This window comes from Eriocheir sinensis, chromosome 36 (assembly GCF_024679095.1).
Source record: "Eriocheir sinensis breed Jianghai 21 chromosome 36, ASM2467909v1, whole genome shotgun sequence".
Taxonomy (NCBI): domain Eukaryota; kingdom Metazoa; phylum Arthropoda; class Malacostraca; order Decapoda; family Varunidae; genus Eriocheir; species Eriocheir sinensis.
Window position 1 is genome coordinate 8,549,486 of NC_066544.1, and position 26,450 is coordinate 8,575,935.

At 46.4% G+C, this 26,450-nt stretch overlaps 1 protein-coding gene across 2 annotated transcripts in view; it reads right to left on the minus strand.

Annotated features, from left to right (window-relative positions):
- The window catches only part of LOC127007708 (protein pellino-like), an 89,941-nt gene that overhangs the window by 42,945 nt on the left and 20,546 nt on the right, over window positions 1-26,450 (minus strand). Inside the window, exon 1 of one of the 2 annotated variants that reach the window (XM_050878941.1) lies at window positions 7,840-7,862. The exons of the other annotated variant lie outside the window; for it this stretch is intronic. The gene's annotated coding sequence lies outside the window, so the exon portion shown is untranslated. Of the gene's footprint in view, window positions 1-7,839; window positions 7,863-26,450 lie in introns of those variants that run through there. 2 annotated transcript variants of the gene reach the window in all.

Sequence of the window (26,450 nt, forward strand, 5' to 3'; positions counted from 1 at the left end):
AGAAAAGGGAGGGGAAAGTCATCACCCTCACCGGTAGAAAGGAGGAAAGAAGAAAGGAAGAAAAGGCAAAAGGAAGAAAGGGAAGAAAGAAGAAAGGAGGAAAAGACAAAAGGAAGAAAAGGGTAAAGAAAAAAGTTAAAGATTGGAAGAAGAAGGAAAGACAGATAAGAAAGGGAAGAAAAGGGAAGAAAGAAGAAAGGAAGAAAAGACAAAAGGAAGAAAAGAAAGAAGGGTAAAGAAAAAAAGTTGAAGATTGGAAGAAAGGAAAAAAGGAAGGAAAAATTAAAGAAAAAAAAAGGGAGGAAGAAAAAAAGGTAAAGAAAGACTGGAAGAAAGAAAAGCGAGAAAATAAGCGAAAAAAAAATAAAAATAAAGGACAAAGAGAAGAAAGGAAGGAAAGAAAGAAAAGAAGGAAAAAAAATACACCCCAAACAATGACCACACACACACACACACACACACACACACACACACACACACACACACACACACTTAACCTTTAAATCGAACACGCTCACTCACACACACACACACGCGAAAACACAAAGCAAGCATTCCTTTCAACACACACACACACACACACACACACACACACACACACACACAGACAAACAAACAAACAAACACTCATTAACTTTATCAAGATGCATGTCACTCCCTTTCTCCCCCCTCCCCCTCCCCCCATTTCCTTCCCCTCACCCCTCCCATTTCCTCCCCCTTTCCTTTTCCTTCCTCTCTCCCTCCCCTTCCTTTGTCCAAAACATTATGATGGGAAAGGTCACACCCAACTCCCCCCCTTTCTCTTTTTTTTCCCTTTCCCCCATTCCCCAACCCCTCCCCTTCATCCTCTTCCTTCCCCTCCTCCCATTCCCCTTCTTCTATCATATCACTGTCTCCACCATTTCCTTCCTCCATTTTTTCATTTTTATATAAAGCATTTCCTATTTTTTACTTCCTCTCCTTTATTCTCGTTTCCTTCATTCCTTCCTTTATCCACACTCCTTCCTTCCTGTCTTCCTTTCTTCCCTCCCTTCCTCTCTTCAGTTCAGTTCAGTTCTGGTCCCCCTACTATAGAATGGATATCAAGATGTTAGAATCTGTACAGAGGAGGATGACAAAGATGATTCAGGGGGTGAGAAACTTGCCCAATGAAGACAGGCTGAAGCATTTAAATCTACACTCTCTAGAAAGGCATAGGTTGCGAGGAGATCTGATCGAAGTCTATTAATGGATGAAGGGCTTTAATAAAGGGGATGTCAATAATATTTTGATAGTTAAAGAGCCAGGTAGGACGCGTAGCAATGGTTTTAAGTTAGACAAATTCAGATTCAACAAAGACATAGGCAAGAATTGGTTCACCAGTAGAGTGGTAGATGAATGGAACAGGCTTGACAACCATGTTGTGGGTGCCAATACCATAGCTACATTCAAGAAGAGGTTGGATAATGCCATGGATGGTGAAGTAAGGTGGGGTTGAGTGTACAGGAGCTGCCTTGTATAGGCCAACCGGCCTCTTGCAGACTCCTTACGTTCTTATGTTAATAATGGATAGAGAGGGTTTTCTGCTCTCCCTTTCCAACCCTTCTTTATCAACCTCATTCTCTTTCTTCCTCTATTCTTTCCATTCATCATAATCTCTCCTTCCACACTTTAATCTTCCCTTCCACTACTTTTCTTTACATATTCATTCTTTTTTCCTCATTTCCTTCCCTTCCTTCCTCACCTCCTTCATTTCTTTCTGCCTCAAGTGTTTTCATTCCTCACAATCTCTTTTCTTTCTTTCCCACCTTGATTTTCTTCACCTTCACTTTTCTTCTGCACAATCAATCGTTTCTCCTTCACTTCCTTCCCTTCCTCACCATCTTCTTCATTCTCACTTCGATTTTCTTCTTCTACACCCTCATCATTCCTTCTACTTCCTCACCATCGATTCATATTTTTATTTTTATTTGTTATTAATTTTTCTTTTCTACTCTTCTTCTACGCACTCATTCCTTTCTTCCCTTCTACACACGCTCTTCCTTTCTTCCTCAATTCTTTCTCCCTTCCTTCATCATCACCTCTTTTCTTCACCTGACCTTATCCCTTCCTCTCTTCAACGCATTTTATCACTCCCTCCCCCCTTCTTCTTCTTCTTCTTCTTCTTCTTCTTCTCCTTCTTCTTCTACGTCTTCTCCTCTCTAACTTCCTAACCTTGAATTAAGTCTCCACTGCACCCATTGAGTAAGCATAACACACACACACACACACACACACACACACACACACACACACACACACACACACACACACACACAAAGACATATCCCTCTGTGATTGTTTCCGATTTCATTCTTTTCCTCTTCCTTTGTTTCGAATTGATTTTTTTTTTTTTGTCGTAGAAACACTCTCTCTCTCTCTCTCTCTCTCTCTCTCTCTCTCTCTCTCACGGTACTGTAATAGATGTGAGTTTTATCTGAAGTTGTCGCATTAGTCTCTCTCTCTCTCTCTCTCTCTCTCTCTCTCTCTCTCTCTCTCTCTCTCTCTCTCTCTCTCACGTTTGTATGATATATGACATGTATGTAATTTCTCCGTATTATCGAGCTAGGTCAAATACTCTCTCTCTCTCTCTCTCTCTCTCTCTCTCTCTCTCTCTCTCTCTCTCTCTCTCTCTCTCTCTCTCTCTCTCTCTCTCTCTACTTCATTTCTCTTCACTGTCCGCAGCCTTGGCGACGCCGCAGGAGGTAAACACACACACACACACACACACACACACACACACACACACACACACACACACACCATTGCCTCGTCACCAAAATATTATTCTCTCCGCTAGTGATCTCCTCCTCCTCCTCCTTCTTCTTCTTCTTCTTCATCTTCCTCCTCCTCCTCCTCCTCCTCCTCCTTCTTCTTCTTCCTCCTCCTCCTTCTTCTTCCTCCCTTTGATCTAGTCTATTGCTGTTTTCTTTCCCAGTCATGGCCCCCTTATCCCCCCCCCCCCCCTCTCTCTCTCTCTCTCTCTCTCTCTCTCTCTCTCTCTCTCTCTCTCTCTCTCTCTCTCTCTCTCTCTCGTAATGTAATCTTGATGAATAATGTAACAGTTTGTTTTTTTCTTCTTGTAGACGTTATCAAAATGGGTTAATCTCTCTCTCTCTCTCTCTCTCTCTCTCTCTCTCTCTCTCTCTCTCTCTCTCTCTCTCTCTCTCTCTCTCTCTCTCAATCAAACTGGGTCACATCCTTTCCATCAGCCCCAAGCACACTCCTCCTCCTCCTCCTCCTCCTCTTTACGTCTTCTGAAAGCACACCTCCTCCTCCTCCCCTTTCCTCCACCTTCCCTCCCTCCCTCCCTTTCTCTCCCTCTCTCTGCCCCTCCCCTCCCTCCCTCTTTCATTACTCTTCTATACCTGTATTTACCTTTCTCTCCCTTCCCTCCATACCTCTCTCTCTCTCTCTCTCTCTCTCTCTCTCTCTCTCTCTCTCTCTCTCTCTCTCTCTCTCTCTCTCGTCGAAGCCTTCAGAATATTCTCCAGACCACAACCACCACCACCACCACCACCACCACCTTCATCACCACCTGGAGCGTTTATTAGCGTCCTTGGTGCCTCACGTGGTCGGAGCGCTAATTCTTCTTCTTCCTCCTCTTCTTCTTGTTCTTGTTCTTGTTCTTGTTCTTCCTCCTCCTCCTCCTCTGTGTCTAATCTCTACGGTGGCATCTCTATATTATTGGCTCTTCCTCCTCCTTCTCCCTCGGCTCATACTCCTAAGATATCATGCTAATCCTCCTCCTCCACCTCCTCCTCCTCCTCCTCCTTCTTCTTCATCTTCTTCTTCTTCTTGTCGGGGATCTCTATGTACTTCTATGGCTCTTATTCCTCTTCAAAGTTATCATAGTCTCCATCTACTCTTCCTCCTCCTCCTCTTCTTCTTCTTCTTCTTCTTCTTCTTCCTCCTCTTCCTCTTCCTCCTTCATTGATTCTAACTCCACAGCCATCACCACCACGAGCAATAACAAGGATTCATTATAAACACACCACCAGTACTGTCTCCTCCTCCTCCTCCACCTCCTCCTCCTTCATCACTACCAGCACCGACTCCAAATCTTCCTCCTCCTCCACCAGTTACTCCTCTTCCACCACCATTAACGCCACCCTACCATAAACGACTCCACTTCTTATCCACTCCTTCACCTCGTCCTTCATCACTACCAGCACCGACTCCAAATCTTCCTCCTCCACTAGTTACTCCTCTTCCACCACCACTAACACCATCCTTCTATAAACAACTCCACTTCTTTTCCTTAGTATCATCCACTCTTCTTCCTCCTCCTCCACCACCACTAACACCACCCTTCTATAAACAACTCCACTTCTTTTGATCAGTACCATCCACTCTTCTTCTTCCTCCTCCACCACCGACTCCAAATCTTCCTCCTCCACTAGTTACTCCTCTTCCACCACCACTAACTCCACCTACCATAAACGACTCCACTTCTTTTCCTCAGTACCATCCACTCTTCTTCCTCCTCCTCCATCAACTCCAAATCCTCCTCCACATTTTTTTTTACCTCTACAACCTCTCTACTACACCACCCTAAATCAACTCCACTCCTCTTCCACGGCACCATCCACTCCTCCTCCTCCTCCTTCTCCTTGGGCGCCGCCGGGCTGTTGACCAACACTGTCCCAATTGTGCGTCTTCGAGAGCCTTCTCCTCCTCCTCCTCCTTCCCTCCGTCAGCCTACCTCCTCCCTCCTCCTCCTCCTCCTCTTCTCCGTCAGCCTGCTAGCGACGGCGGCGGTGGCTTCATCTCTCTCTCTCTCTCTCTCTCTCTCTCTCTCTCTCTCTCTCTCTCTCTCTCTCCTTGCTTCATCCTCCACCCTCGTTTTCCTCTCCCTCTCTCCCTTTCTTCCCTATCTCCTTTTACTACTTCCCTTTCCTCCATCCTCATTTTCCTCTCCCTCTCTCCCTTTCTTCCCTATCTCCTTTTACTGCTCCCCCTTCCTCCACCCTTATTTTCCTCTCTCCCTCTCCACTCTTCTCCCTCTCCCCTCCTCCCTCACTTGACACTCCCTCTCCACCTCTCACTCCTTCCCTCAGTCACTGGCTTCTGCCCTCACTTGACCCCTCTCTCTCTCTCTCTCTCTCTCTCTCTCTCTCTCTCTCTCTCTCTCTCTCTCTCTCTCTCTCTCTCTCTCTCACTTCGTCTGCTGTCTCTTGTTTCCTTCCTCCTACCTCCTTCCCTCCCCTATTGCTACTTTCCTCCATCTATCTTTCTTTCCTCCTCTTCCCTTCCTCTTGCTACTTTCCTCCTCCATCAATCTTTCTTCCTCTCTCTCTCTATTCCTCCCTCTCCTCTTTTTTATTCTTTTCTTCTTTTTCTTCTTTCCATCATTCGTTTTCTATTCATTTGTAATCCCTCCCTCCCTTCTCTCTCTCTCTCTCTCTCTCTCTCTCTCTCTCTCTCTCTCTCTCTCTCTCTCTCTCTCTCCTTTTATTACCGGCTTCCCTCCTCTATCAATCCACCCTTTTCTTTCCCTCCCTCCACTTCCTTCCCTTCCTCCCTTCCTTCTTTTCTCACGACTTTCCTTCTACGTCAATTCTCCCTTTCCTTCTTTCTCTCCTCCTTTCCTCCTTCTCCCTCCCACCTTGCTCCATTTTTCACCGTTCTTTCCTCCTCACATACATCATTCTCCTCCACCTCCCTCCTTTGCTTACTTACTTTCCTCCGCTTCCTCCGTTAGTATTTCCTCCCTCAGTGCCTTCGTCTTCTCTCCCTTTCTCTCCTTTTATCTCCCCCATTCGTCTTTTTATTCTCATTCACTCTCCTCCTCCTCCTCCTCTTCTCCTTAGCCCCTTCCTCCTCCTCCTCTTCTCCTTAGCCCCTTCCTCCTCCTCCTCTTCTCCTTAGCCCCTTCCTCCTCCTCCTCTTCTCCTTAGCCCCTTCCTCCTCCTCCTCTTCTCCTTAGCCCCTTCCTCCTCCTCCTCCTCCTCCTCGGTCCCTTCCTCTACCTAACTGATTTCTCGCCTTTCTTATGTATTTCCTTTCCTCTCTGACCCTCCTCCTCCTCCCCCTCCTCTCCTCCCTCCCTTTCTCTCCTCACCGACCTCCCTTTTTTCGTCTCTTCTTTCCTAACAGACTCTCTCTCTCTCTCTCTCTCTCTCTCTCTCTCTCTCTCTCTCTCTCTCTCTCTCTCTCTCTCTCTCTCTCTCTTAACCAACTCCAGTACCATCTTCCTCTACTTTCTTTCTCTCTCCTCCTTCTCCCTCCTCTTCCTCCTTCTCTCTTAATCAATGACCCTCTCCCTCCTTCCCTCTCTCCACTTCTCCTCCCTTCAATATCTCTCATCTCCCTCCCTCCCTCTCTTGTCTCTCATGTCTTTCTCTCCCTCCCTTCTTCACTTTTCTCCTCCAATTTTATTTTTCTCTCTACAATGTGTTTTTTGTACCTACTATTAATGCAACTCTCTCTCTCTCTCTCTCTCTCTCTCTCTCTCTCTCTCTCTCTCTCTCAAAGTTCTTATCTCCCTAACTGTAACTTCTACCACTTCTTTTTTTTCCTCCTCTCTTCCTCCCTTTACCTCCCCTAATTTTTTTCCCTCCTCACCACAGGACTCTCTCTCTCTCTCTCTCTCTCTCTCCCCCCCACACACACACACATCCATTACATGTTCTTCCTTCCCTCACTGATTCTCTCTCCCACACTTTCCTTCTCTCCTCTCTCCTTCCCTCACTGACTTATTTTCTCTCCCTCTCTCTCCCTTCTTCCCTCCCTCATAGATTCCTCCTCCTCCTCCATCCCTCACTGGTTTTCTCTCCATCATTAACTCTCCCCTGCAGTGTCCTTCGTCTCCTCCATTCCACCTCTTTATCATCTTTCTCTTCTTCCTCCTTCTCTTTCTCTTACGATTTCTTAAAAGTCCCCAACAATCTTACGAGGCTGTAGTGGTTGGTGGTGGTGATGGTGGTGGTGATGGTGATGGTGGTGGTGATGGTGGTGGTGCGACACAGCTGAGTCATACAAACACGTGGGACGCTCTCAACACCAACGTAAACACCACTAACACTAACACTAACACCAGCAACACTATATAACTTCAGCAACACCAATAGCAATACACTGAACGACACCACTCCACTGTCTTGTGTGTTTCTTGTTAGTGTTGGACGAGGAACACACACACACACACACACACACACAGTCATAATGGTGGTGGTGGTGGTGGTAGAAGTAGTAATAGTGGTAGTGGTAGTGGTGATGGTGGTGGTGGTGATAGTAGTAGTAGTAGTAGTAGTAGTAGTAGTAGTGGTAGTGATGATGGTGGTGGTGGTTTTTTCAATATGCCTCCGTTAATACCCTCCCCCCCCCCCCCCCACACATCACCACCATCACCACCACATCCCCAACCTAACACCACCTTCACCCCACACTACACACCACCTCCCCAACACCACCAGTAGATACTCCCTTTCACCCCCTTCCACCATCCCCTCCACCACCACCTCCCCACCACCACGAATCACAACAAACCCGCGTGGTGGCGCAGTGGTAGTGGTGGTGGAGGTGGTGATGGTAGTGGTGGTGGTGGGTTCACTGTACTCACCACCTCTCCCACCACCACCACCACCACTCTCCCACTCTCACACACTCTCCCCCTTGGTCGATAGTTACACATGACATCCCCACGACCACCCTTCCCCCTTACCCCTCACCCCCCCCACCTCCACTACCACTACAACCACCACCACCACCACGCCAGGTAAACACACACTGGCACACACTCACCACCTCACCTGCCACACACACACACACACACACACACACACACACACACAGGTTAGACACGGAGCGGTTACACACACGTCTTTCCTCCACCAGAACTAAACGCGCACTAGACTCGACCGAGGAGGAGGAGGAGGAGGAGGCGGAGGAGGAGGAGGAGCGTGGGACTTGGGGAGGGAGTGAAGGAGGGAGAGAGGGAGGGAGCGAGTTCGTGGACTTGGACAACAACCTCCTCCTCCTCTTCTTCTTCTTCCTCCTCCTCCTCCACCTTTTCCTCCACTAGTTAGCTTCTCCTCCACCTCCACTTTCTTACCACTCCTCCACATCTTTCTTCCTCCACCCTCACCTCCAATGCCTACTCTATTTGATACGTTTTCCTCCTCCTCCACTTTATCCTCTTCCACCTCCATTTTCATTCTACCCTCCCTAGGTATTCGAATCCATCCCTCCACCTCCTCCTCCTCCATTTGATAGATTTTCCTCCTCCTGCTTATTCTCCTCCTCTTTCCTCACTTCCTCTCCCACCTCCTACACTCCCATTCCACCCTGCATTAGCTATTCCAATCCATTATTCCACCACCTCCTCCACTAACACTACTGTCTCTATCACTCAATAACTCCACCTTCACTATCATTCATTAACCACTACTCTCCATCCGCCCATCTTTATCTTCCACTTGTGATCGTTATTTGCGCAGTTCATCCACCCTTCCCACTGCTAGTTAATTCTCCACTACGTACACCATTAACTCCTCCACCTCCACCTCCTCCTCCTCCTCCTCCTCCTGCTGCTGCTGTTCTTCCTCGTCCTCGTCCTCCTCTTCCTCCTCCTCCTGCTGCTCTTCCTCCTCCTCCTCCTCCTCCCACCTCCTCCTACTACTCCTCCTCCTCCACCACTCCCAAAAGAACAAGTGGAGGTAAGCCCAATCTTGCCGAAGCGTGATAGAACACACACACACACACACACACACACACACGCACACACCCCAAACGTCACTTGCATTTCTCGTTCTACATCCCCCTTCTCTCTCTCTCTCTCTCTCTCTCTCTCTCTCTCTCTCTCTCTCTCTCTCTCTCTCTCTCAGCATCACATGAGGATAAGTCAGAGGAAAGGGGGGAGGGAGAGAAAGGGAGGAGGGGAGGATGGGGAGGGGAGGAGGGGAGGAAGGGGAGGGGAGGAGAGAGGAGAGAAAATAAAGACGTGAGGAGTTGAGAGGGAGAGAAGAGACGGATGTAAGGAGAGATAAGGGAAGTGAGAGAAAGGGGGGGGGAAGGATGGAGATAGTGGAGAGAAAGATAACAGAGGGAGAGAAAGAACAGAGAGAGGAAAGGAGAGAAAGGAAGGGGAGGGAGAAGGGAGAGAGGAGAGGGATAAGAACTTGGGTTGTTATGGGGAAGGAGGGAAGGAGGAAGAGGGGAGAGAAACATATGGAGGGAGAGATATGGAGGAAAGGGGGAGAGAAGAAAGGAGAAAGAAGGGAGAAAGGGACATATGGAAGGACGGAGAGAGAGAGAGAGAGAGAGAGAGAGAGAGAGAGAGAGAGAGAGAGAGAGAGAGAGAGAGAGTGGGGGGCGGAAAACCGGGATGACTGTGGGCAAGGATAAGAGAGTACGGTGACTGGATAGAACAGAGAGAGAGAGAGAGAGAGAGAGAGAGAGAGAGAGAGAGAGAAGTGAGGGTCAGGGAGAGACACCATAATAACAACCTAAGGCGGAGAGAGAGAGAGAGAGAGAGAGAGAGAGAGAGAGAGTAAACTACATAGAATACCATAATTTATTCCACGACGCCATTGTACCCTATGACATCTCCCCCTCCCTCTCTCACTTTTTTTTCTCCCCTCACTCCCCTCTTATTCGCCAGTAGGCCTCTCTCTCTCTCTCTCTCTCTCTGAAATGACGTCACCTCACCTTACCTTACCTGCCCCCCCCTCCTCCTTCTCCTCCTCCTCCTCCTCCTCCGACCCGAATGCAGGAGGCCGTTAGTAGGGAGAAACAGGAGGGAGGAGGAGTAATGAAGGGGAGGAAGGAGGGAAGGGAAAGGAGGAGGTGAGGAGGGGGAGAGTGGAGGAAAGGGAGGAGAGGGGGAGGTAAATTCGAAGACATACTAACAAATGAGAAGACGGAGGAAGGAGGAGAGGCAGGAAGAAGAGGAGGAGGGGTGAAAAGAGGACGAGGAAGAGGAGGAAGAGGAGGTGAGGGGAAGGGAAGAGGGAGAAGTGGGGAGGGGAGGGGGGAAGGGAGGCGGATTTAAAGAGATATGGTATAGAATGCATGAGAGAGAGAGAGAGAGAGAGAGAGAGAGAGAGAGAGAGAGAGAGAGAGAGAGAGAGAGAGAGAGAGAGAGAGAGAGAGAGAGAGAGTGTGAGGTGTGCATACAAGTTTTCAAGACACGGTGGGTATATGTGTGAGGGGGTGGGGGAAGGGGGGAGAAGGAGGGGAAGGGGGGAGTTATTTCCAGGAACGGGGGCACGAGGCCACGGGGCACGGCAGGAGGGGGAGGGGGAGGGGGAGGAGGAGGAGGAGGAGGAAACAGGTGAATGCATGAAGGGTTGCACGGAGAGAGAGAGAGAGAGAGAGAGAGAGAGAGAGCGTCAGGTAGGCATACACAGGTATTACTACACCCACGAGCAGGTAAACACACAGGTATGCAGCGCCAAGGTCACCACGCGTGATATACCTGTATTATACAATGACAGCGCGGGACACACACACACACGAACGCACTGATTATATAGGTGTGTTTACGTATGTGTATGTATGTATGTATGTATGTATGTATGTATGTATGTGTGTATGTATGTGTGTGTGTGTGTGTGTGTGTGTGTGTGTGTGTGTGTGTGTGTGTGTGTGTGTGTGTGTGACGAGAATGTGTGCAGGGATGGATGGATGAATTTTGATAGGGAAATAGATAGGTATATGGATAGAAAGGTAGATAGATAGATAGATTGATCGATAGATAATTAGATTGATAAGTAGATAGATATAAAGGTAGATAGATAGATTGATAAATAGATAGATAAAAAGGTAGATAGATAGATTGATAAATAGACAGATATAAAGGTCGATAAATAGATAGACTGATAGATAGATAGATAGATAGATAGCCATGTGCGTATGTAAGTATAATTAATCATATATCCACAAAAACAGACAGCAACCAATTCAACACGAGATTAAAAACTGACAAGCAAATCACAAACAATCTATACAGGAGGACAGACAGACAGACAGACACAGACAGGTACAGAGTTGAAGATAAGCAGACACAACAATCAGAAAACAGAAGAGACAGCGGGAAAGAAAGGTCAGGAGAGCTAGGGCAAAAAAATATACAAGATGACAGACAGACAGACACAGACAGGTACAGAGTTGAAGATAAGCAGACACAACAATCAGAAAACAGAAGAGACAGCGGGAAAGAAAGGTCAGGAGAGCTAGGACAAAAAACAGACAGGCAAACAGACACGGAAGACAGACAGAGAGGAATGCAAAATAGAGGAAAGGGAAAGGAAAGGTCAGGAAAGTCGAAAGGACGGAAAACACTTTATAAGGTCAACAGAGAACACAGACAAGGAATGCATAAGAAAAAGGAGATGAAAGGAAGGGAAAAGAGAGCAGGAAAAGAAATGTAGACATGAAAAAAAAAAATTGAAAGAGGAATAAACAACAAAAACGAAGATGAAGGGAAGGAAAGGAAGAGGAGAAAATAAAAGGGAGAGGTGGAAGAACAAAACAAAAAAACAGGCAAACAGACAAAAAAAAAAAAAACATAAAAAGAGGAATAAACAACAAAAATAAAGATAAAGAAGGAAGGAAAAAGAAAGGAGGGAAGGAAATGGAAGGGAGAGACAGAAGGGCAAAACACAGAGACAGACAATGGGACGATAGAGAAGGGAAAAGAAAGGAGGAAAGGAAAGGGAGAGACAGGACAAAAACACAGAACAGACAGACAGACAAACAGCCATCAAAACAGACAGACAGACAATGGGAGGGACGATAAAGAAGGAAGGGAAATAAAGGAGGGAAGGAAAGGGAAAGGAAGGAAGAGACAGGACAAAAACACAGAACAGACAGACAGCCATCAAAACAGACAGACAGACAATGAAATGCACGATAGAGAAAGAAGGGAAAATAAAGGAGGAAAGGGAAGGAAAGGGAAGGGAGAGACAGGACAAAAACATAGAACAGACAGACAGACAGCCATCAAAACAGACAGACAGACAGACAATGGGACAATAAAGAAGGAAGGGAAAGAAAGGAGGGGAGGAAAGGGAAGGGAGAGACAGAAGGGCAAAACACAGAACAGAAGGAAAGGAAAGGGAAGGGAGAGACAGGGAGGCAAAAACACAGAACAGACAGACAGACAGGAATGCGCGACAAAGAAGAGGAGAGGAAGAGAAGAGAGGAAAGCATCACACAGACAACCCTGAACACGCTGAATCACCATGAAAGAGGAAAACATCATCACCATCATCATCACCACCTTCATCACCACCACCACCGCCCTCATCACAAGCACCGTCACACATGACCCAACACCAATTACCACCACCACCACATAAATGCACCACCACCACCACCACATAAATGCACCACCACCACCACCACATAAATGCACCACCACCACCACATAAATGCACCACCACCACCACCACATAAATGCACCACCACCACCACCACATAAATGCACCACCACCACCACCACATAAATGCATCACCACCACCACCACATAAATGCACCACCACCACCACCACATAAATGCATCACCACCACCACCACATAAATGCATTACCACCACCACCACATAAATGCACCACCACCACCACCACATAAATGCATCACCACCACCACCACCACCACCACATAAATGCACCACCACCACCACCACATAAATGCATCACCACCACCACCACATAAATGCACCACCACCACCACCACATAAATGCATCACCACCACCACCACCACCACCACATAAATGCATCACCACCACCACCACATAAATGCATCACCACCACCACCACATAAATGCATCACCACCACCACCACATAAATGCATCACCACCACCACCACCACCACCACATAAATGCATCACCACCACCACCACCACATAAATGCACCACCACCACCACCACATAAATGCACCACCACCACCACCACAACAATGCAGCACAACCACCACCACCACCACAACAAAAAAGAAGCACCACCACCACCACATTCATGCAGCACCACGCCCACCACCACCACATAAATGCATCACCACCACCACCACATAAATGCACCACCACCACCACCACATAAATGCATCACCACCACCACCACATAAATGCACCACCACCACCACCACCACATAAATGCATCACCACCACCACCACCACATAAATGCACCACCACCACCACATAAATGCACCACCACCACCACCACCACCACATAAATGCACCACCACCACCACATAAATGCACCACCACCACCACCACCACCACATAAATGCATCACCACCACCACCACCACATAAATGCACCACCACCACCACCACATAAATGCATCACCACCACCACCACCACCACATAAATGCATCACCACCACCACCACCACATAAATGCATCACCACCACCACCACCACCACCACATAAATGCATCACCACCACCACCACCACCACATAAATGCATCACCACCACCACCACATAAATGCACCACCACCACCACCACATAAATGCATCACCACCACCACCACCACATAAATGCACCACCACCACCACCACCACATAAATGCATCACCACCACCACCACCACCACCACAAATGCATCACCACCACCACCACATAAATGCATCACCACCACCACCACCACCACATAAATGCATCATCACCACCACCACCACATAAATGCATCACCACCACCACCACATAAATGCATCACCACCACCACCACATAAATGCATCACCACCACCACCACATAAATGCATCACCACCACCACCACCACATAAATGCATCACCACCACCACCACCACATAAATGCATCACCACCACCACCACCACATAAATGCATCACCACCACCACCACATAAATGCATCACCACCACCACCACCACATAAATGCATCACCACCACCACCACATAAATGCATCACCACCACCACCACATAAATGCATCACCACCACCACCACATAAATGCATCACCACCACCACCACCACATAAATGCATCACCACCACCACCACATAAATGCATCACCACCACCACCACATAAATGCATCACCACCACCACCACATAAATGCATCACCACCACCACCACATAAATGCATCACCACCACCACCACATAAATGCATCACCACCACCACCACATAAATGCATCACCACCACCACCACATAAATGCATCACCACCACCACCACATAAATGCATCACCACCACCACCACATAAATGCATCACCACCACCACCACATAAATGCATCACCACCACCACCACCACATAAATGCATCACCACCACCACCACATAAATGCACCACCACCACCACCACATAAATGCATCACCACCACCACCACCACCACCACATAAATGCACCACCACCACCACCACATAAATGCATCACCACCACCACCACCACCACATAAATGCATCACCACCACCACCACCACCACCACATAAATGCATCACCACCACCACCACCACCACCACATAAATGCATCACCACCACCACCACCACCACCACCACCACCACATAAAAGCATCACCACCACCACCACCACCAACACCAAAATGCCACAACACCACCACCACCACCACCACATAAATGCATCACCACCACCACCACCACCACCACCACCACCACATAAATGCATCACCACCACCACCACCACATAAATGCATCACCACCACCACCACCACCACCACATAAATGCATCACCACCACCACCACCACCACCACATAAATGCACCACCACCACCACCACATAAATGCATCACCACCACCACCACCACCACCACATAAATGCATCACCACCACCACCACATAAATGCACCACCACCACCACCACATAAATGCATCACCACCACCACCACCACATAAATGCACCACCACCACCACCACATAAATGCATCATCACCACCACCACCACCACATAAATGCATCACCACCACCACCACATAAATGCATCACCACCACCACCACATAAATGCATCACCACCACCACCACATAAATGCATCACCACCACCACCACCACATAAATGCATCACCACCACCACCACATAAATGCATCATCCCCACCACCACATAAATGCATCACCACCACCACCACATAAATGCATCATCCCCACCACCACATAAATGCATCACCACCACCACCACATAAATGCATCACCACCACCACCACCACATAAATGCATCACCACCACCACCACATAAATGCATCACCACCACCACCACATAAATGCATCACCACCACCACCACATAAATGCATCACCACCACCACCACATAAATGCATCACCACCACCACCACATAAATGCACCACCACCACCACCACCACATAAATGCATCACCACCACCACCACATAAATGCACCACCACCACCACCACATAAATGCACCACCACCACCACCACATAAATGCATCACCACCACCACCACATAAATGCACCACCACCACCACCACATAAATGCATCACCACCACCACCACATAAATGCACCACCACCACCACCGCCACACAACTTCGATCATAACACACCCTTATCACCACCAACACCACCATCACCAGTGTATTAACCACCACCACTACTACCATCACCACCACTTTCATAACCACCACCACCACCACAAACAAGAACATAGAACAATACAAATCAACACCATACACCACCATCACCACCACCAGTATCACCACCCAAAACGACATGTGTGTGTGTGTGTGTGTGTGTGTGTGTGTGTGTGTGTGAGGCGGCACGCTAAAGGAGAGGCATTGCGTAGGAGGCGGAAAAAGGCGATTAGATCTTCTTAAGTCGGGGTCAGAAACTATCTAGCCGTGAACCGCTTACCTCACGCCCACTTACATTTAGATCATTATTTAATTCTCTCTCTCTCTCTCTCTCTCTCTCTCTGCACAGACACATACATACACACACATCGTCTTCCACCCAACGTTCACAACTTCGAAACATACATACCGACGCCCCTCCACACACACACACACACACACACACACACACACACACACACACACACACACACACACACACACACACACACACACGCGCGCGCAGGGTCTTGTTCTTACAGTTTGCATTATATTTAGAAACATCCTCCCCTTGTAAGTAAAAAAAACTCACTCTCCTCCTCCTCCTCCTCCTCCTCCCTCATAATTATAGGCACCACAAATAATATAAACACGAGCAAGACATATTAATACTCCTCTTGATTCCACTTAATAGTCGGTTCTTATAGACACTTAAAGACAAATGGATGATTAAATAAAAGCTGATAAAAAGGATAAATATATTTTTTAGTGGTGATGATGATGATGATGATAAGTAGTAGTAATGTTATGGTTTGGTTACTTAAGTGGTAGGAGGAGGAAGAGGAGGATAAAATAAAATAATAAGGAAAATAAAAAGGAAATTAATCGGATGAGGAGATGCAAGGAGACAAACGAAACAAAGATGGAGGAGGAGGAGGAGGAAGAGAGAGATACAGATGGAGAGAAAAAAAAAAGGGGTCAGTCAGGTGAGAGGAAAAAGACGTGGGAGTAAAGTTATGTCACGCACGAAAACATATTGAAGGTCTCTCTCTCTCTCTCTCTCTCTCTCTCTCTCTCTCTCTCTCTCTCTAAGGCAAGATAGAACAATACCGACCTACCTCACTCGCTCACTTGACCCCTCTCTCTCTCTCTCTCTCTCTCTCTCTCTCTCTCTCTCTCTCTCTCTCTCTCTCTCTCTCTCTCTCTCTCTCACACACACATACACACACACGCACGCATCACTGTCTCACTATTTATTCTCTCACAATCATCATCACTTTCACGGACATAAAAGAAAGAAAGAAAACAAAATTATAGGCATCATTATCCAGCGTGACGGGCGGCTGAGAGAGAGAGAGAGAGAGAGAGAGAGAGAGAGAGAGAGAGAGAGAGAGAGAGAGAGAGAGAGAGAGAAGGGACAGATAGTGAAAAGAATTTGTGTTTGAGGAGTAAGAGGAGGAGGAGGAGGAGGAGAAGATGTGAAGGAGGAGGAGGAGAACAAAAGAGTAAGGAGGAAAGGGAGGAGGAAGAGAGAGGTAGGGAGGGGAAGAGATAAGACGAAGTAAAAAGAGGAGGAGGAGGAGGAGGAGGAGGAGGAGGGACAGATAGCGAAAGGGGGAAGAGAATGAGGAAGAGAGGGAGGGAGAGGAGAGAAGATAGGGTGGGGAGGTAAGAGAAGGGGAGGAGGGGGAGGAAGGTGTGGGAGGATGGAGGTGAGGAAGACAAGGCCACACATGTTCTTCCCCCCCCCCCCCCCACACCTCTCCCCTCTCTCTTCCTTCCCTCCGCCCCATCCTGTCCCTTCCTCCCCCCTCCCTCCCCATCCTCCTCTCCACTCCCCACTAAAACATGTTACGTCTTGGCTCCTGTAATCACCTCTCTCTCTCTCTCTCTCCAATGAACTCTTTTTTTTTCTGCCCTAAACAAGTCAACTCTTGCCTACGTTATCTCTCTCTCTCTCTCTCTCTCTCTCTCTCTCTCTCTCTCTCTCTCTCTCTCTCTCTCTCCAAAATTATCCAACTCTTTACCTTAGCTTCCCTCTTTTTCCCTATTTTCTCTCCTTCCTTATTCCTCCTCCTCCTCTTCCTCCTCCTCCTCCTCTTCTCTCTCCTCCAAAATGACTCTTCTCTCCCTTCCCTCCATAATCTCCCTTTTTACCACCATCCTCATCTCCATCTCCCTCATCTCACTAACTGCCTCCTTCTCTCTCTCTAATGTAAAATCACTTAGGTTTAAGGACAGACCACCAAGTCTGGACCATGGGGTCTGTGTGGTCTGATTTTCTATGTAAATCTCTCTCTCTCTCTCTCTCTCTCTCTCTCTCTCTCTCTCTCTCTCTCTCTCTCTCTCTAATAGTTACCCTTATTCATGTCTATATACTGTTTCCATTTCCTCTCTCTCTTACTCACTCTCACTCACTCACTCACGGAATTTTTGTGAGAAGTGGCGGAGTGACGAAAGAATGCAGTGAGTCTCTCTCTCTCTCTCTCTCTCTCTCTCTCTCTCTCTCTCTCTCTCTCTCTCTCTCTCTCTCGAATTTTTACTCAACATGTTACCTCTTGCCTACCTTATCTCTCTCTCTCTCTCTCTCTCTCTCTCTCTCTCTCTCTCTCTCTCTCTCTCTCTCTCTCTCTCTCTCTCTCTCTCTCTCTCTCTCTCAGTATAACAAGCATTGCGTTTACCCTACTTTCTCACTAACTCACTTTCTCACACACTGACTCACTCTTCTCTCTCTCTCTCTCTCTCTCTCTCTCTCTCTCTCTCTCTCTCTCTCTCTGGGATGTCGATATGAGTCAAGTATCGACTATTGTGTACGTGTATGTTTGTGTGTGTATGTGTGTGTGTGTGTGTGTGTGTGTGTGTGTGTGTGTGTGTGTGTGTGTGTGTGTGTGTGTACTACTGGGATCCCCTTCTGACGTCATTTCGCCTCCCCCCAGCTTCCTCCACCTCCACATCCACCTCCTCCTCCTCCACCTCCTCCTCCTCCTCCTGTCAAAGCACATACGCACTTGGAACACGACACACACACACACACACACGATAACGATTTAGATACATATGAAGAGACAAAACAAACAGAGAGAGAGAGAGAGAGAGAGAGAGAGAGAGAGAGAGAGAGAGAGAGAGAGAGAGACGGTGGTCATTTACATGGGCAACCTACACTTCATAACAATGGGTGAGGAGGAGGAGGAGGAGGAGGGGTAAAGCCTATCAAAGAGAGAAGCAAAGGAAGAGGGGATAGAATGGGAGGGAGAAAAAATGGAGGTAAAAAAAAACCAACGGAGGAGGTGGAGGAGGAAGAGGGGGAGGGGGAGACCGAGGGGGAACGAGGCCTATCAGTAAAGGGAGGAATAGAAGAGAGGGGAGAAGAGGAGAGGGATGAAGATAGAGAAAGAGACGGAGAAAGACAGAGTAAAGAATGAGAATAAAAAGGGAGATTAAGACTGAAGGAGGGAGAGGAAGAGGAAAATTAAGGGAGAAGAAAGGAGAAAGAAGAGAGGAAGGAAGAAGATAAGGTAAGAAAGTAAAGGGAGATTAATAAAGATTGAAGGAGGGAGAGGAGGAGGAGGAGGAAAGTTAAGGGAGAAGAAAGGAGGAATGAAGATAACGTAGAGATTAAGAAAGGAAAGGGAGATTAAGACTGAAAGAGGGAGAGAAGGGAGAGGAATAAGAAAGGAAAGGGAGATTAAGATTGAAGGAGGGAGAGAAGGGGAGAAAAGTTAAGGGAGAAGAAGGGAGAAGAAAAGAAGGATAAAGACAACAAAGGGAATTAGAAAGGAAAGGGAGATTAAGAATAAGAAATGAAAGGAAGATTAAGATTGAAGGAGGGAGAGAAGGAGGAGGAAAGTTAAGGGAGAAGAAAAGAGAAAGGAGAAGAGAGGAAGGAAGAAGATAAAGTAAGAAAGTAAAGGGAGATTAAGACTGAAGGAGGGAGAGGAGGAGGAAAGTAAGGGAGAAGAAAGGAGAGAAAAAAGAGAGGAAGGAAAAAAGTAAAGGGAGATTAACATTGAAAGAGGGAGAGAAGGGAGATAAAGATAAGAAAGAAGAATGTAAAGGGAGGTAAATACTTAAGGAGGAAGGGAGAGATAATGGAAGAAAGAAAGGGAGATAAGAGATATATTAAAGGGACGAAACAGGAGGTAAGGAAGAAAGGGGGAAGGGGGAAGGAAGAGGTGAGGGAGGCAGAGATTGGAGGAGGGAGGAAAGAAATGGGAGGGAGGTAAAGATCGATGGAGGGAGGAGGAAAGGAGGGAGAGAGGGAGTGATATTCAAGTAGGGAGGGAAGAAGGTGAGGAAGAAGATAGAATGGAGGAAGAGGAGGAAGACAGGAAGAGGTAGAAGGGAGGAAGAGGAGGAAAACGAGAAGAGGTAGAATGGAGGAAGAGGAGGAAAACAGGAAGAGTTAAAAGGGAGGAAGAGAAGAGAAAGAGAGAAAAAGGATGAGAAGAGATATAGATAGACAGATAGATAGACAGATAGATAGATATAGATAGATAAAATAGATAAATAGATGGAGGAGGAAAGGAGGAAAGTGTAAGTAGATGTAAGAGAAGCAGGTGAGGGAGAGAAAGAAAAAGAGGAAAAAAACAGATGAGAAACAGGGAGAGAAAAAAAGGAAGAAACGAGAAACAGAAAAGAGAGAAAAGAGAAAAAGAAAACAAAAGATAAAGTTGATGAAAGAGGGAGAGGAAGAAACGAGAAGAAGGAAGAGGGAGAGAGAGGAGTAAGGAAGGAAAATGAAGATATGAATGATTGAAGAGGGAAAGGGGAAATGAGGAAACGAAGGAAAAGGAAGGGGAGGAAAGGGAGATGACGATGGATTAGGGGAAGAAAGGGGAGACATGCTTGGGAGAGAAGGGAGAGACATGGAGGAAGAACATGGAAGGGAGATATGGTTGGGAGAAGAGGGAGATGGAGGGGAAGAAGAGAGGAGGAGGAGGAAGACCGAGAAGATATAAGCAAGGGAGGAAGGAAGGGAGAAAAGAAAATTAAAGGAAAAAAGAACAGGAAATAGAGAAATGAAGGGAGAAAAGAATAAAAGAGAAAGTAAAGAAAGGAAGAGAAAAAAGGAGAAAGTACAGGAAAGGAAGGGTCAGGAAAGCGAGAAAGAAGGGAGAGAAGGAAATGGAAAAGGAGTAAGGAAGAGAATAGGAAAGGAAAGAAGGGAAGGAAAAAGGGAAAGGATATTGAAGAGAGAGATGGAAAAGGATGGGAAGGAAGGCTGAGGAAAGGGAGGAACAGAGGACAGAGGGTAAAGGAAAGGGAGGGAAGGAAAAAGGGAAAGGATATTGAAGAGAGAGATGGAAAAGGATGGGAAGGAAGGCTGAGGAAAGGGAGGAACAGAGAAGGAAAAAGGGAAAGGATATTGAAGAGAGAGATGGAAAAGGATGGGAAGGAAGGCTGAGGAAAGGGAGGAACAGAGGACAGAGGGTAAAGGAAAGGGAGGGAAGGAAAAAGGAAAGGATATTGAAGAGAGAGATGGAAAAGGATGGGAAGGAAGGCTGAGGAAAGGGAGGAACAGAGGATAGAGAGGGAGGAAAAGAGAAAGGGAGAGGAAAGGAACGAAAAGGGAGGAAGGAAAACTGAGAGGGGAAAGGGAGGAAGGGAAATGAAGGGTGGAAAGGTGAGTACAGAGAATGGGTATCACTAACAACACCTCCTCCTCCTCCTCCTCCTTCTCCTTCTCCTCTTCCTCCTCCTCTTCCTCCCACCTGACCAACCCACACCTCCTCCCTAAAGAAGCCAAAACATACACGAGGAGGAGGAGGAAGAGGAGGTGGGCGTGTGTGGCTTCCCTCCTTCCTGCCCCAACCCCCTGACCTTCCTTCCTTACGTGGAGGCAACACACACACACACACACACACACAGGTAGCAGTAGTGAGCAGGTGGAAGTAGAAGGTTGAGTAGGCATATAGCAGTTTCCTCCTCCTCCTCTTCCTCCTCCTCCTGCTGGTTATGTTATTCTTCCTCCTCCTCCTCCTCCTCCTCTTTATTTTCTTTTTCCTCTCCCTCCTCCTCCTCCTCCTGTCTCCCTTTCTCCTCATTCCCCTATTCCGGTTATTATTAGTGTTATTGTTGTTGTTCCCCCTCCTCTTCTTCTTCTTCTTCCTCCTCCTCCTCCTCCATGTTATTTGCGACGTCAGGTTTTAATTGATTCAGTGGTTCCTTGTTCCCCTTTTCCTTCTCCTCCTCTTCCTCTTCCTTCCTCCTCCTCCTCCTCTTCCTCCTCCCCCTCTTCTTCCATTTCTTCTTAATACTTTACTTTCTGTTCCGATTTTTCCTACACACACACACACACACACACACACACACACGACTCACCCATATCCTGCCACCCCTCTTCCCTTCCCCATTACCCCCTCCATTTCCCCTCTACCCCCCACCTCCTCCCCAACCCTTCTAATATATTCTTGCCCTTCCTAATGACCCCATAACCCATTCCTTCCCTTTCCCATTTCCCTTCTTCCCTTTCCCATTCCCTACTTCCCTTCACTCACGACCTAGCTCCCTCCCACACCCCTCTTCCTCTCTCTCTCTCTCTCTCCCCCCTCTTCTTCCTCCTCTTCCAACACCCCTCTCCCCTCCTTCTCCCCTGCGACACGAGTGGAGGGAGGGAGAAATAATTGGGTTAAGGTATTTCTCTCCCTCCTCCCCCTTTCCTCCACCCTACCTAGCCATAGATTTACATGGAATAGATACGTGAGGAGGAGGAGGAGGAGGAGGAGGCATAGGAGGAGGAGGACGAGTTAAATGAAAAAGAAAGTAAAATAATAAAGGAATGAAGATTAATAAGAATAACAACAGCATAACAGGAAGGAAGGAAGAGAAAAAACACGACACGAATAATTATACAACGGAAGAGGAAGAGGAGGAGGAGGAGGCGGAAAGAGGAAGAAGAGGAAGAGGATGAAAAGAAATACAAGGTCACATTCTTCGTTGCTGTTATTATTATTATTATTATTATTATTATTATTATTATTATTATTATTATTATTCACAAAAATTTCCTAGTCACTATCAAAACGTTTCACCACCACTACCACAACCACCACAACCACCACTAACCAAGACCACCAGTACCACCACCACCAACAACAACAACACTACCACCACCACCACCACCACGCTCACCACCACCAACAACAACAACACCAACAAAACTATCACCATAACCAACACCACCAACACCACCCCTTTTATATGTCACTCACTCTGACACACTTTGTAATTAAAACTAGTGCGACACAGAAAAGAAGAAGAAGAAAAAGGAGAAGAAGAAGAAGAAGAAAAAGGAGAAGAAGAAGAAGAAGAAAGAGGAGTGGAGGAAAAGTGAAAAATATCCAGAAGAATAAGTATAGAACAAGAACATATACAAGAACGAGAACAATATGAAGAGAAGGAATAGGAACAAGAACACGATGGAGGAGGAGGAGGAGGAGGAGGAGGAGGAATATAAGAACAGATGACATGAAGGAGAAACAGAATAAGTAGAACAACAAACAACAAACTAAGGAAAGGAAAAAGAAGAGGAATTAGAATAAAAATAACAATAACAATAATAATAATAATAATAATAATAATAATAATAATAATAGCAACAACAACAATAACAATACAAAACCCACCAAGTTCTAATCCCCCCCCTTCTCTGGTCGCCACAAGAGATCGCTCAGCGCACGCCCGTTAGCATGTTGTGTCTTAATACGCGGCGGACGAAGCATTCTGGAGCGATAATTAGTCACGCAAACGGTGACGTGAAGGGCAAAAATCCACGGCAAGAAGGAAAATCGGAGGAGGAGGAGGAGGGAGAAGAAGAACAAGAAGAATAGAGGAGAAGAAGAAGGAAAATAATAATAATAATAAGAAGAAGAAGAAGAAAAAAACAACAACAGAAGACGAAGAAAAAGAACAAATGAACAAGAAGAAGAAAAAGAACAAGAAGAATAGAGGAGAAGAAGAAGGAAAATAATAATAAGAATAAGAATAAGAATAAGAATAACAACAACAACAACAGAAGACGAAGAAGAAGAAAAAGAAGAAGTAAAAGAAAAAGAACAAATGAACAAGAAGAAGAAAAAGAAGAACAACAACAACTAGCACCATTATAATTATCAGGGACAACAAAACGAAGCAAGGCAAACCATCCTCATTATCATCAACAACGACAACAACAAAAACCAACATCATCACAGATTTTCCTCCTCTCCTTTCCCTTCTCCATTCCTCCATCTTCCTCCTCCCAGCCCTCCTACAATCTACTCCTCAACCCTGCCTTTTATTTCCCTGACAACCTACGCAAATGTTCTGTACTCTCATATTCAGACATTTTCCTCCCTCCCTCCTTTCCCTTCACCATTCCTCCTTTTTTCCTCCCAGCCTTTCTTCGATCCGCCTCCTTTACCTGACAACCTACCTACCTGTCCTCTACTCCCATATCCAGGTAACGCAGCCATCATCAAGAACGCCTTACAATATTATCTACAGGATCTTTTTCTATCCCTAAGACTATACACGTCTTTACAACTGTTCCTTATCTCCAAACACGTGCAGTAAAGAAAAAGAACATCAGAAGCTTTACAGTCCCTTTCTAAGCTCTAGTAAGATAAGTCAGTTAATACTAATTCTGATAGCAACAGCAGCTTTTAAATTCTTTTCCGCCTTCGTTGACTTCCTTTTCACTTACTTCTCTATATTCTAACGGCGCCATACTTTTCCTAACAAAGAAGGGTGATGTGTTGGATGCAGGGACGGAGTGAATACGAGATGTGTATTTGAATACGAAAACTTCAAATACCAACGAATACGAATTCGAATACACTGAAATGATTTTAATTCGAATACAAATACGAACACTTCTTGAAAGTATTCATGAAAACATTCATGAATACATTTCATTAAAAAATACTTTATTGACGTAACTGGGTACAGCACCGTTCTAAAGTTATGCAACAGTAAAATAAGCTTATGAACAATGACTAATGACTGGTGCCAGTACTCAGCACAGGGATGTCACACTTACCTTACAACTCGTAAGGAACAACGGCTGTTATAATATTATCTGATCATAAATTTTGAAGTATTCGTCAGATTATTCGCAAATACGAATACATTTCCCTTGTATTCGAAGATGAATGAGAATACTTTGATTTCTAACAATAATTATTCGAACACGAATACGAATACACCCAAATGCAGTATTCGAATGTATTCGTATACCGAATACGAATACTCCATCCCTGGCTGGATGCAGGCATTATTAACCCGTTTAGAGGTGGTTCACTGGAGGCTCATTTGGAACCGTCTCCCTCATACTGAAACTGTTAGAATTGCTCTCTGAATTCCACGTTCTTCATTTTCACTTACTCACTGCTTATTTGCATCATGCTATTCCTAAAAAAAAAATAAAAAAAAAAGTGATGTGCTGGATGCATACCAACAGAAGCGGTTCACTGAAAGCAAACATGGAACTGAGGTGGCGCAGACGGACGCCTCCGCCTCTCGCATCCACTAATTCCAGAGGCCGAAAAGGGCATCAACCGGGTTCTAATGAGTGTTGTTTTAGGTTCATGGTACAGAAGAATGATCAAACTAGCAGAAGGGTCATAAAACTAGCCCTAAAAATCCACCAAACTGCGAAAGCCTTGTCAAATATGTGCCTGGGCGCCGAAACGTTGAAGAATGCGGCCCCGACCCTCGCATGCGGATACTCTTGGAACAGATCATAAGAGAAAGGCTAAAGAAGGGGGAGTTTGTATCAAAGGCGTTAATCTACTCATAAACGGGCCGAGCCTACACCGATTCATAATACTTTCTTATCCTTAAATCCACTCACTCACCGGCCTACGTTTGTGGAATCTTACCAGTTCTCCCTTATCTTCATCCCCAGGCAGTGAATAAACGAATAGGAGTCTCACATAATCTACTCATAAATTCTCATTCTTAAGTCTACTCACTGGCCTACTTTTGTGAAACCTTAAGTATTTTTTTTCTTATCTACACCCACAAAGGCAATTAATACACAAATATGAGCTTTAATTAAATCTACTAATAAACGAATAGAAGTTGATTTTAACGAACCCAACACAGCTTCTTCGTCCTTAAATTCACTGACTGACTGTTAAGTTATATATAACCCAAAACACACCTTCTTATCCTTACACCCGCTCACTGTTCTACTTTTTTTTTGGGGGGGGGTGGGGGTTGGGGAGGGGGGGTGATTTCTTAACAACTCCTCCGTTACTCCCTCCGCGAAGAGTCAACTCCACAAACGAACAAAATCTCCAGCCGTAAAAGGATCCCACGCTGCTCTACATAATCTTCTTATCCTTCAAACGGACTCACTGGCCTACTTCTGTGCTATGTTTGCGAGGAATGTGGAAGCCTGGGACAGTTGGGGGAGGGGGGAGGAGGAGGAGACAAGGGGAAAGAGAGAACAGGCGGGGGAATGGAAGGACAGGGAGAATGAAGGGACAGGGAGAATGAGGGGACAGGGGAGAATAAGGGGACAGGGGAGAATGAAGGGGACAGGGGAGAATATGGGGACAGGGGAGAATAAGGGGACAGGGGAGAATAAGGGGACACGGGGGAATGAAGGGGACAGGGGGGAATGAAGGGGACAGGGGGGAATGAAGGGGACAGGGGGGAATGAAGGGGACAGGGGGGAATGAAGGGGACAGGGGAGAATAAGGGGACAGGGGAGAATAAGGGGACAGGGGAGAATAAGGGGACAGGGGAGAGAGTGAGAGGATACGTTGAGGGATGAAATATTTCGCCCACACTTGTACAACATTTTTTCGGGTATATATATCAACACGTGTATCAGTTGCCACAAAATTCACCTGGCGACTAATCTGATATCTTTACAAGGAGTGTGGAAGGAGATAGGGAGTGTGAGAATAGTAAAGACGAAGTGAAGTTTCAAACACACTCGTACAATATTTTTCTT